This window comes from Phodopus roborovskii, unplaced genomic scaffold, assembly GCF_943737965.1.
Source record: "Phodopus roborovskii unplaced genomic scaffold, PHOROB, whole genome shotgun sequence".
NCBI lineage: Eukaryota > Metazoa > Chordata > Mammalia > Rodentia > Cricetidae > Phodopus > Phodopus roborovskii.
Genome location: NW_026126448.1, coordinates 11,032,833 through 11,045,351, shown reverse-complemented (window position 1 = coordinate 11,045,351; position 12,519 = coordinate 11,032,833). Strand labels below are relative to the sequence as shown.

At 43.8% G+C, this 12,519-nt stretch overlaps 1 pseudogene; it reads left to right on the top strand.

Annotated features, from left to right (window-relative positions):
• Positions 1 to 1,712: 1,712 nt before the first annotated feature.
• Positions 1,713 to 3,212, top strand: LOC127225289 (keratin, type II cytoskeletal 8-like; annotated as a pseudogene).
• The last annotated feature ends 9,307 nt before the right edge of the window (positions 3,213 to 12,519 follow it).

The following is a 12,519-nucleotide window of genomic DNA, read 5'->3' as shown; positions in this document are numbered from 1 at the left end:
GCCTCTGCCTCCCGAGTGCTGGATTGAAGGTGAGTGACACCACCCTGGCTGCTCTTTCAGTTTTTAACACTTCTGTGACATAGCTGGGTTTAGTGGGTTTTTTTATGATTTATTTATTTTATGTGTATGGGTGCCTTGCCTGCAGGTATGTATGTGTACCATTTGTATGCCTAGTGCCATCAGAAGCTGGAAGAGAGTGCCAAATTCCCTGGAACTAGAGTTACAGATGACTTCAGAGCTGACACGTGGGTCCTGGGAACCCAGGGCTTATGAGAGAGCCGCCAAGCCATTTCTCCAGTTGCCTTTCTTTCCTTTCTCTCCTTTTATTTCCTCTCCTCCCGAGGCCAATACTGGCCTCACACTTGGTCACAGAGGATGACTTTGAACTTCTGATTTTCCTGCCTTTACCCCCAGAGTGCTGGAATTACAGGTTTGGGTAGAGAGAGAGCTAGCCAGTAAGAAGCCTGAGCCATTGGCCTAACAGGTTATAATTAATATAAGTCTTTGTGTGTTTATTGGGGCTAAATGGCTGCGGGACCAGGTGGAACAGAAGCTTTGTCCACAGGTTTGTGTCACCATGTTTGGCATTCATCATACTGTTTTTTTTTTTTTTTTTAGCATATCTTATTTCTGAATTCATTTTTAAACTTGTCATATGCTGTTCATATTTTACTTTAAATAGTCCATCCTTTTCTTTTTCTCTGAGAAATATGAACAAGATGCTTTATTTCCACAAGAACCATAATATTTTTATTCTTAGGATTGGAGTCCAATAATACAGCAAATGAAGTGTTTAAAACTGAATTGTTTTAATGTTCATATGGGAGACACACACCTATTGAGGCCAGAAGAGAGCGTTTGATTCCCTGGAGCTGGAGCTGCCTGCCATGGGTGCTGGGAACCAAATCCCAATCCTCAATGTCAGAACCATCCCTCCAGCTCCAGAGTTCTAGCTTTCATTCATGTTTCACTTCAGCTATTCAGCCATTCTTCATTTTGTATTGCCTACAGCCCCATGGTTACCAAACTGGATTCTGGATTTTTTTTTTTGACAGTCTAATGTGTCCAGGTTAACCTTGGATTGCAACACACCCAAAGATGATCTAAAACTTGTTTTAAAAATATTTATTTACTTATTTATTATGTATACAATGTTCTGTACTGCATGTTATGTCTGCCCACCAGAAGAGGCCATCAATCTCATTACAGACAGTTCTGAGCCACCATGTGGTTGCTGGGAATTGAACTCAGAGACCCTAGAAGAACATACAACCCAGAACCACCTGCCCAAGGACAGCGCCTCCCATAGTGGACTTCCACATGCCCCCACAGGTTTGCCTACAGGTCAGCCTGATGGGCTATGTACAAAAATAGATGACAGAGATCAAGAGGGCCGAGGAACCACAAGCCTGTTACAAGTTTTTACTTAGCTGGTTCTAGATTTTCCGAGAAGACTCCTTGGAATCTTTTGTTTGATGCGAGGCCCAGGAAACTCTAGGAGTGTTTCAGATCTCTAAACTGGCCAATCTCCCAGACTTTTCTTCCACCTCTAGCAGGAAGACAGACCTGACACTTCAGGATCCAAATCAGGCTGGCTGGTGCTCTGGCGCCACCTCGTGGTCACCACTTGCAGCCGTCACGCTGATGAGTAAGTTGTTTCTCGCCCACGGCCTAGAAGCAGCTGCTCTGCTCGGCTCTCGAACCTCACAGCTCACTGCCTTCATTCCAGACTTCACCATGTCCATCAGGGTGACCCAGAAGTCCTACAAGGTGTCCACCTCCGGACCCCGGGCCTTCAGCAGCCGCTCGTACTCGAGTGCACCCGGTGCGCACATCAGCTCTTCCAGCTTTTCCCGGGTGGGCAGCGGCAGCAGCTTCCGGGGAAGCCTGGGTACCAGCATGGGTCTGGGCGGCTTCGGCGGGGCTAGTATAGGAAGTATCATAGCAGCCACGGTGAACCAGAGCCTGCTGAGCCCCTTGAAGCTGGAGGTGGACCCGAACATCCAGGCTGTGCGCACCCAGGAAAAGGAGCAGATTAAATCCCTGAACAAGTTCGCCTCCTTGATTGACAAGGTATGTTTCCTGGAGCAGCAGAACAAGATGCTGGAGACCAAGTGGAGCCTGCTGCTGCAGCAGAAGACATGCAGGAGCAACATGGACAACATGATCGAGAGCTATATCAACAACCTTCATCGGCAACTGGAAGCCCTGGGCCAGGAGAAGCTGAAGCTGGAGGCAGAGCTTGGCAACATGCAGGGCTTGGTGGAGCATTTCAAGAATAAGTATGAGGACGAGATCAACAAGCATACAGAGATGGAGAATGAATTTGTCCTCATCAAGAAGGATGTGGATGAAGCTTACATGAACAAGGTGGAACTGGAGCCCTGACTGGAAGGACTGACTGATGAGATCAACTTCCTTCTGCAGATCCATGAAGAGAAGATCCGAGAGCTGCAGTCTCAGATACGTCTGTGGTGCTGTCTATGGACAACAGCCACTCCCTGGACATGGACAGCATCATCGCTGAAGTCCGTGCCCAGTATGAGGACATCGCCAACCGCAGCCGGGCTGAGGCTGAAAGCATGTACCAGATTAAGTATGAGGAATTGCAGACCCTGGCTGGGAAGCATGGGGATGACTTGCGCCGTACAAAGACTGAGATCTCTGAGATAAACCGCAACATCAGCCGCCTGCAGGCGGAGATCGAAGGCCTCCAAGGCCAGAAAGCAACCCTGGAGGCTGCCATTGCTGATGCTGAGCAACGTGGGGAGATGGCCATTAAGGATGCCAATGCCAAGCTGGCCCAGCTGGAGGCCGCCCTGCAGCAGGCCAAGCAGGACATGGCAAGTACCAGGAGCTCATGAATGTCAAGCTGGCGCTTGACATTGAGATCGCCACCTACCTCAAGCTGCTGGAGGGCGAGGAGAGCAGGCTGGAGTCTGGAATGCAGAACTTGAGTATCCATACAAAGACCACCAGTGGCTACTCAGGAGGGCTGAACTCAGCCTATGGGGGACTCACCAGCCCTGGCTTCAGCTATGGTACAAGCTCCTTCCAGCCTAGCTTCAGCTCTGTCGGGGGCTCCAGCACTTACAGTCGCACCAAGGCTGTGGTTGTGAAGAAGATTGAAACCGGCAATGGGAAGCTGGTGTCGGAGTCCTCTGATATCCTGCCCAAGTGAACGGCCACCAGAGCCTTTGCCAGCCAGTGCTCTGCAGCTGTCCAGGGGAGACAGCAGTATGGCACAGTGCAGGGAATAAGAGAACCACCAGAGTATCAGCCCTAGCCCTCTGGCAACCTTGGGAAGAATCTTCCATCTGGAGTACCCCTCTGGCCCCTCCAAACCTAATTCAGTTGTATTTTCCAAAATAAAAGCCTTCATCTGGCTCCAAAAAGAAAAAAAAAAAAAAAAAAAAGAAAAGAAAAGAAAAAAGAAAAGCCCGTTTCTCAGGAGCTCTAGAGGAAGAAGCCAAACTGTGAGAACACTCCTGGGAAGAGCTGCTGGGATGGCTCAGCAGATAGACCACCTGTTGTCAAGGTTGAGGATCAGCATCTCAACTCTGGGACCCACATGGTGGAAAGAGAGAACCAAGTCCTAAAAATTCTTCTCTGGTCTCCGTGTGTGTATCTTTGAAAAAGAACTCAGTTTCAGGAAAGATCATGGCTTTTGAGAATCAGAATTGAGGCTGAGAGATGACTGAGGCTAAGAAAGCTTGCTGTCTTTTTTTTTTTTTTTTTGGACAGGATTTCTCTGTGTATCCATGGAACTCTCTCTCTCTCTCTCTCTCTCTCTCTCTCTCTCTCTCTCTCTCTCTCTCTGTAGATCAGGTTGGCCTCAAATTCAGAGATTTGTGTGCCACTGCCTTCTGATTACTGGAATTAAAGGCAAGTGTCACTATTATCCAGTGAAAGCTTGCTGCTTTTCACAAAAGACCCAAGTTCAGTTCCCAGAACCCACACTGGGCAGCTGGCAACTTCCTGTAACTCCAGTTCCAGGGGATCTGAAGCCCACTGCTAGACTCCTTGGGCACACATGTGCACAACACACCAGAACTTCATATAAACATAATTTTTAAGCATATGCATAATCAAAGACAATTTAAAAAGAATTTGGAATTTGGCTTCAAATAGAATTAGATTCTCATTCTACTATGTATTGGCTGAATGACCTCAGGCAACTCACTTCATCTCTTTGGTCATCGTTTTCCTCACGTGTAAAGTGTAGAATGTGTGCACATCAGCCCCTCTTTACACCCGGGGCATATTTAACACGGTGCCCCGGAAGCTTTAGATGGTTATTTTAAGCAGACCCACATGGCACATGGTAAGCAAAGGTAGGGAGCAGGGCTGGCAGTGAGCATTCAGAAGGCAGTAGCTCCTCCCTCTTCCCTGCTGGATAGGAAAGGCCATCAGGTCCCCTGGCTGTACTCACAGGCAGCTGTGAGCTGCCCACCTGAGTGCTGGGCACTGAACTCTGGTCCTTAGCAAAAGCAGCAAGTGTTCTCAAGTACTGAGCTATTCCTCCAGCTTTAATTTCTTGTTGTGTAGCCCAGGCTGGCCTAGAATTTACAGTCCTCCCATTTCAGCGTCTTGAGGGCTGAGATTTCAGGCATACCTCCTACATTTACCTCAAAAGAAAAAAAAATACACACACACACACACACACACACACACACACACACACACGCACGCACGCACGCACGCACACATTACAAGAGAAGAGCAAGATCCCTCCTGGGATCAGCTGCCCATCCTCAGCTGAGCCTAGTTCCCAGCAGTTTCGATCCCCTGGACTGTGGCTATCTCTCATGCTCAGGAGACACCCCAACCACCAAACACCAATCAACAGCTTCCACCTCCCCTTTCTTCAAGACTGGCCTGGAATTCACTATGGAGACCAGGCTAGCCTCCATCTATCTCTGTCTTCCCAGTACTGAACTTAAAGGCATGCACCACCACATCGGATTTCTCCAGCCATCTCTGAACAGCCACCCCCAGCTCTGGTTCTGTCTGCCCCTCCCACAGGCTGCATCTGCTTTTTCCCTGGTCCTGAGCCAGCTCCGACCACTGCAGAGCGGCACCTTAGCTCTGTTCTTTTGATTTCCTTCTCTCCAGTTGTTCCCTTTAGGAGTTTCTCCTCTGCACACCCTGGCTTGGCTCTTCCTCAAAGGTCTGTCCTGCCCCTCTCTTTTTACTTGTCATGCTCTTCCAAAACCATTTACGTATTGATTATTATTATTACTGTGTGTGTGTGTATGTGTGTGAGTGATGTGACTATAGAGTGTAGAGTCAGTTCTTTTCTTACACCGGTATGTGGACTCAGTTCACCAGCTTACGTAGCAAGATCTTTTACCCCAATGAGCCACCTCAGTGGCCTTATATATTGGTTGGTTGTTTGCTTGTTTTGTTTGTGACAGGGTCTCATGTAGCCCAGACTGACCTCAAACTCCCTAGGTGAGGATGTAGTTGGGATGACCTTGAACTTCTGATCTCCTGCCTTTGCCTCCTGAGTGTTGGGATTACAGAGAAGTACCACGTGCCTGGGCCATATTGTGCTGGGATGGGACCCAGTCAGGGTTTTGAGCATGCCAGGCAAGCACCCTCCCAACTAGCTGCACCCTCAACCCTCTCCCCCGGCCATCTGATCCACCACATTGGCTTTAATTATTGGTTGTTTTGTTTTTCCCAGAGCCCCAGACCTACTTCTGCAACTGCCTCTGCAGTGTCCCACAGGTACTACCAACTCCCCATGTGTAGAATGAAATTATCTTCCTGCCCAGAAACCTACTCCTCTTCCTGTGTGGCCTACACAGTCAATGGATGTACCAGGCTTTTTCTTTTGGAGGGCTAACACCATGTCCCAAATAAAGACACAGAAGACTTCATATTCCTTGTTACAAATGCCTCAACTTAGGCCTGTTTCTAGCAAGCTTTTTTAACTTAACTTAAATTATCCTGTTTCTCTTTATCTATGTGTTGCTTTTTTGCCTTTTTTTATTCTTATGTCTTTCTTCCTGTCTTACTCTGTGGCTGGCTGAGTGATTGGGCCCTGGCTTCACCCTCTCTCTTCTTGTTTGTCATTTTTCTTCTTTCAAGCCTAGGGTTCTCCTATTTATTCTCTCTCCCTGCCGGCCCTGCCTATCCTTTCTCTGTCCGGCTATTGACAATTCAGATCTTTATTAGACCAATTAGGCAAATTAGGCAGGCAAGAAGAAACAGATGCAACACATCTTTCATAATTAAACACATCCTTACATTGTTAAACAAATGCATCGTAAACAAAAGTAACACACCTTTGAGGAAGGAGGTCGGAGGGGGCCAGGAAGGCGCTCTCTTTCTGGCGTGACTCGGACAGGAGAGGATCGGGTTGAATTTCCTGGCGTTCATCTGTCTAGGTTGTAAGTTATTTCTCCCTGAATAAACATCTATTCGGCTTATTTGTTTATCCTGATCCTTATTTACCGCAATATCTGGTGTCAGAAGCGGGATTTACCTGGGTTTTGCCCCCCAGGCGGCAGAAGCCACCCCCCTCCCCCACCTTCCCCAACAGGCAGGGTTTAACCAGGTGGACTCACCACAGCTTTGGGACATTTGCCTCTTCCTTACTGCAAAGGAGATCTTTGCCGCTAAAGCAGACCTGAGAAGGCACTTACCGCTTAACATTTTTTGCCCATTTCCGCACGGGACTTTGCATTCGCGCAGAGCCTCTCGGCGGCACCCGCCCGGCGGCACCCGCCCGGCGGCACCCGCCCGGCGGCACCCGCCCGGCGGCCCCGCCGGCGGCACCCGCCCGGCGGCACCCGCCCGGCGGCACCCGCCCGGCTTGCACGCGTTTCGTCTTGTGTTACAAGTAACTCCAAAAGTCCCCTTTTAACAAAATTCTGCTTGCCATAGTTTGTTAAGAACTTTTTACAGGAACCGGGATCAGACGAGCCTGGGCGGCTAGGCGCTATTTGATGACACACCTCCAGGCGTAGCTACCACAAGCTGAGATATACAACTAAAAGCATCAAAGTTCCAGGACAGCAGAATTACACCTAAGGTAATTGTAACATCCTTTGCAATTTAAGCTGATATAAAATCTGAGATAAATTGTTCTATAACTATGGCAGATAATTTTACTATGCAGAACTTTAGGAATTATTTTACTTCATATGTAGAAGGGATTTTAGCAGAAGAAACTTATGACTGGACCAATATATACTTTTATTTTGTAATAGCAATGGGTTTCATCATTAACATGATATTCTTAAAGAAATGGTTTGAGATTACAGCAAACAATAAGGAACTTGTACAAACCATGGGAGACTTAGTAACAAAGATTCGAAACATTGAAAATGATAGAATTCAAAACATAGAGACAAAGATTCGAAACATTGAAAATGATAGAATTCAAAGCATAGAGACAAGGATTCAAAACATTGAAAATGATGGAATTCAAAACATAGAGACAAAGATTCGAAACATTGAAAATGATAGAATTCAAAGCATAGAGACAAGGATTCAAAACATTGAAAATGATGGAATTCAAAACATAGAGACAAAGATTCGAAACATTGAAAATGATAGAATTCAAAGCATAGAAAATATAGAAAGAAAGATTCAGAATATTGAAGATGGCGTTGGCGAGCTGAAAGGTATAATTTGTTTAATGTCAGATACTTCAATAACCAGAACAGAAACAATGCAATGCATTAACAAACTAGCAGAAACAGCCCACTCCTGGTCGGAGGAAGCTACTAATAAGTTTAAAAAACTGGAACATCAGATAGAAAGACTAGATGACAGAATCTCTTCCATGTCTGAGGATAATGGCAAGCTAGCAGATAGAACATTGTTTCTGGAAGGCAGTTTACACGCCATTCAGATAATATCTAAGGATGATAAGATTAAAAACATGGAATCATTTGTAGTTGGAGAAAGTAAGAAACTGACTGATACAATGAAGTCTCTAGAAAGTTATTTGATTCAAGAAGTTCAGACACTCAAAGAAACAATGGTGAATAGATTTCAGGCTTTAGAAGACCTTCAGTCTGATACATCAGAAGAAGAACTACAGGTAATAGGGCATGAAAAAGATTTAAAATTTTCCACACCATTTAGGGTCAGGGGAGCTTTCCCTGTATCTATTCATGAAAAGCCAGCAACGAAGAAACATCCAAAAGGTGTCGTTGCATATCAGTGGGAACCAATACGTATGAAAGATTTAAAAGGTATAAAGGAAGCAGTAGTCTCTTATGGCATGCATTCACCTTATGTGAAGCAATTAGTAGAATCATGGGCATGGAATAACAAGGTAACCCCTAAGGATTGGGATCAATTAATATCAGCTGTCCTTGAAAGCGCCTCTCAAATAGAATGGAGGGCTTTATGGAGAGAGGAAGCAAAAGCTCTTGAACTTCAGGGCTTAAAGAAAGGGTATAAAGCTCCCCAAGATAAAATTCTTGGTGAGGGTCTCTATGCTGACCCAGAAACCCAAGCTGCCTATGATGAACACATCTTGTCTCTATGCAGTACAGCAGCTTTGAATGCTTGGGATAAGGTTCATGAATTAGGAGAGAGGATAGAACCCTATACCAAGATAAAGCAAGGACCTAGAGAACGTTTTAGTATCTTTTTAGAAAGATTATCTAGGGCAGTACAATTAGAGATAGCAGACATAGATGCTAGGCGAATACTCATAGAATCTTTAGCTTATACGAATGCGAATCCTCAATGCAAACAGGTGCTTTGGCCTTTAAAAATGCGATCAGCACCCTTGGATGAATGGGTCCTATATACAGGCAACATTGAGTATAATGACAATAAGACTGAAGCATGGATAGGAGAAGCCATATCTAAAGGTCAGAGAAGATATCAAGATAACAGAGTTCCTTACTATGGTGACTTAGAAGCTTGGGTAGGAGAAGCCATCCCCAAAGGTTTGAAAAGATATCATAATGTCAGATGTTATAACTGTGGTAAGATAGGACATCTAAAAAGAAATTGTAGGCAAAGCTTCCCTAGAAGTAACACCCCCAGGAATGAATCAAACAGAAGGCCTCAGCCTCCTGGGTTATGTAGAAGGTGTGGCAAAGGCAGACACTGGACAAATGAGTGTAGATCGACCAGAGACAAGCAAGGAAACCCTTTACCATCGGGAAACTCCTTGGGGGCCTCTCGAAGGCCCCCACGTCACAGGTGGTTCGAACATTCCCAGTCACAGTGGAAGACAATCTCCCACAGGACAATTAGAAAATTCTGTGCCTATTATAAAAACTCATACTGCTCTGGATGACGAACTAGTGACGGAAGTTGAATCAAACATGACAGAAGGAAATGAAAAACGTATATTTTGGCAAACTGCTATAAATAGTCATAGGCCTAGATTGATAGTTAAGATGAATAATAGACTGTTTGAGGGTCTGGTGGACACAGGAGCTGATGTAACTATCATATCTAATAAATCTTGGCCTCAAAGATGGCCCCTGCATGAGGTAAATGTTCAATTCTTAGGGATTGGAACCCTGGCTCAGGTAAAACAAAGCACGAGATGGATTGACTGTATAGGACCAGAAGGACAGAGAGGGAGGTTGAGACCATATGTGGCTGATGTAGTGATAAATTTATGGGGTCGTGATCTATTACAGCAATGGAATACACAGATTAACATTCCTCCTGTATTAGATAGGAACCATAGACGACCTCATGATTGTGGAAAGAATACTGTTAAGTACTATACAAGACAGAGACCAAATATCCAGGCAGTACAAAAACAAAATACAAATGCTGAACAAACAGAGGAACCAAAAGCCCTACCTTTAAAATGGCTAACAGAGGAACCTGTCTGGGTAGGACAATGGCCTATGACCTCTGAGAAGTTAGAAGCTTTAGAAAGCCTGGTTCAGGAACAGCTAAATGCTGGACATATTGAGGAATCAACCAGCCCTTGGAATTCTCCTGTATTTGTGATCAAAAAGAAATCTGGTAAATGGAGAATGCTTACAGACCTGAGAGCCATCAATAAAGTTATCCAGCCAATGGGCTCTCTACAGCCTGGAATGCCCTTGCCTTCTTTGATACCCAAAGAATGGCCTATTATAGTTATTGATTTAAAGGATTGCTTCTTCACTATACCTTTACAAGAACAAGACAAAGAGAAATTTGCCTTCACGGTACCTAATTATAACAATTCTCAACCGGTGAAGAGATATCAATGGAAGGTTTTGCCACAGGGAATGCTAAATAGCCCCACCCTGTGCCAATATTTCGTACAAAAACCGTTAGAAATAATTCGTAAACAGTTTCCACAATCCATAATCTATCATTACATGGATGATATATTGTTAGCTGACTCTAAAGGAGAAATATTAGAAAAAAATGTTTGAGAAAGTAAAGGAAGTTTTACCTCGCTGGGGATTACAAATTGCACCTGAAAAAATACAAAAAGGAGAGTCTATCAACTACTTAGGATATAAAATAGGTCTACAGAAAATTAGACCACAAAAAGTACAGATCAGAAGAGATCGCTACCAGACTCTTAATGATCTTCAAAAATTACTAGGAGAGATTTCTCAATTGCAAACCATAATTGGAGTAGAAGGGCATGATTTGAAAAACTTGAAAATGGCCCTAAAAGGAGATAAGGACTTGAATAGTCCACGAATACTATCAGCTGAAGCTGAGAAGGAATTAGAATGGGTAGAAAAGAGGATACTAGAAGCACATGTGGACCGTGTGGATCCAAACCTAGACTGTATTCTGGTTATATTACCATCTAGAGAATATCCTTCAGGGATTTTGATGCAGAGAGAAGATATCATATTAGAATGGATATTCCTACCACATAAACAGAATAAAAAACTGAAAACATATATAGAAAAGATCTCTGACTTGATTATAAAAGGTAAATTAAGACTTCGTCAGCTAATAGGAAGGGACCCAGCAGAAATTATAGTACCTTTAACTAATGAGGAAATTTCTTCCTTATGGAAAGATAACGAATATTGGCAGAGAGCTTGCAGTAACTTTTTGGGAACAATTAGCAACAACTATCCCAAAACTGAGAGAATCAAATTCATAAAGAAAACGATTTGGATTCTTCCACGCATTGTAAGAAAAACACCTATTTCTGGAGTTCATACATTCTACACTGATGCAAATAAATCAGGTAAGGCAGGATATAAATCAGGAAATATTAGCAAAGTGGTTCAAAGCCCTTACAATTCTGTACAAAAGGCAGAATTGTATGCCATTCTCATGGTACTTATGGATTTTAAAGAACCCCTCAACATAGTTACTGACTCTCAATACGCAGAGAGAGTCGTTTTACACATTGAGACTGCAGAATTTATTCCTGACAATACAGAATTAACTTCATTGTTTATACAGTTACAAGATACTATCAGAAAGAGGACTCATCCTATATATATAACACACATCAGATCCCATACGGGTCTGCCAGGTCCTCTAGCACAAGGCAATGATGAAATTGATCGTTTATTGATAGGAAGTGTGCTAGAAGCCTCAGAGTTTCATAAGAAACACCACGTGAACAGTAAAGGTTTAAAAAAGGATTTTTCTATCACTTGGGAACAAGCCAAGGAAATAGTAAGGAAATGTCCTACTTGCTCATTCTATAACCAAACTCCTTTACCACCAGGCAGTAACCCTAAAGGTATAAATAGGAATGAAATATGGCAAATGGATGTGTTTCATTTTGCAGAATTTGGAAAATTAAAATATGTACATCACACTATAGATACATTTTCAGGGTTTCAGTGGGCTACTGCTCTGAGCTCTGAAAAGGCTGATTCTGTTATAACGCACCTTTTAGAGGTAATGGCCATTATGGGCATACCTGCACAAATAAAAACTGACAATGCTCCAGCATATGTCTCCAGCAAATTGAAAGAGTTTTTTGAGTATTACAAGATAAAGCACATAACTGGTATACCACACAATCCTACAGGACAAGCAGTGGTTGAGAGATCCAATCGTACTTTAAAAGAAATGCTCCATAAACAGGCAGGAGGAACCAAAACACCCAAACACAGATTACATAATGCTTTATTAACATTAAACTTTCTTAATGCTGATGAAAAAGGAAAAACAGCTGCAGAAAGACATTGGACGATAGAAAAAACTTCTGAACTAAATCAGCCAGTGTATTTCAAGGATGTACTGACCTCAGAATGGAAATCAGGATATGTGTTACGTTGGGGTAGGGGTTTTGCATTTGTATCTACAGGAGAAGAAAAACTATGGATACCATCTAAGTTAATCAAGATCCGAGTTGAACAAGAGAAGCATCTTAATGAAGAGAAATGACAAGTCATCCAACAAACTAGGTCCTATGAGGTGTGCGGAGGCCTCTCAAAGGTAGGGGAAGTGTTCTGTTCTTGTTTTTACAGGAAAACAGAGAAAACCTATCATCAAACAGCCAAAAGACACTGAACATGTAGGTGCCTACAGAAGAGAAGACAGCTCTTCAGAAACAATCACTTAAGGAAGCAGAATCTGATATATGGTAAAAAAAAA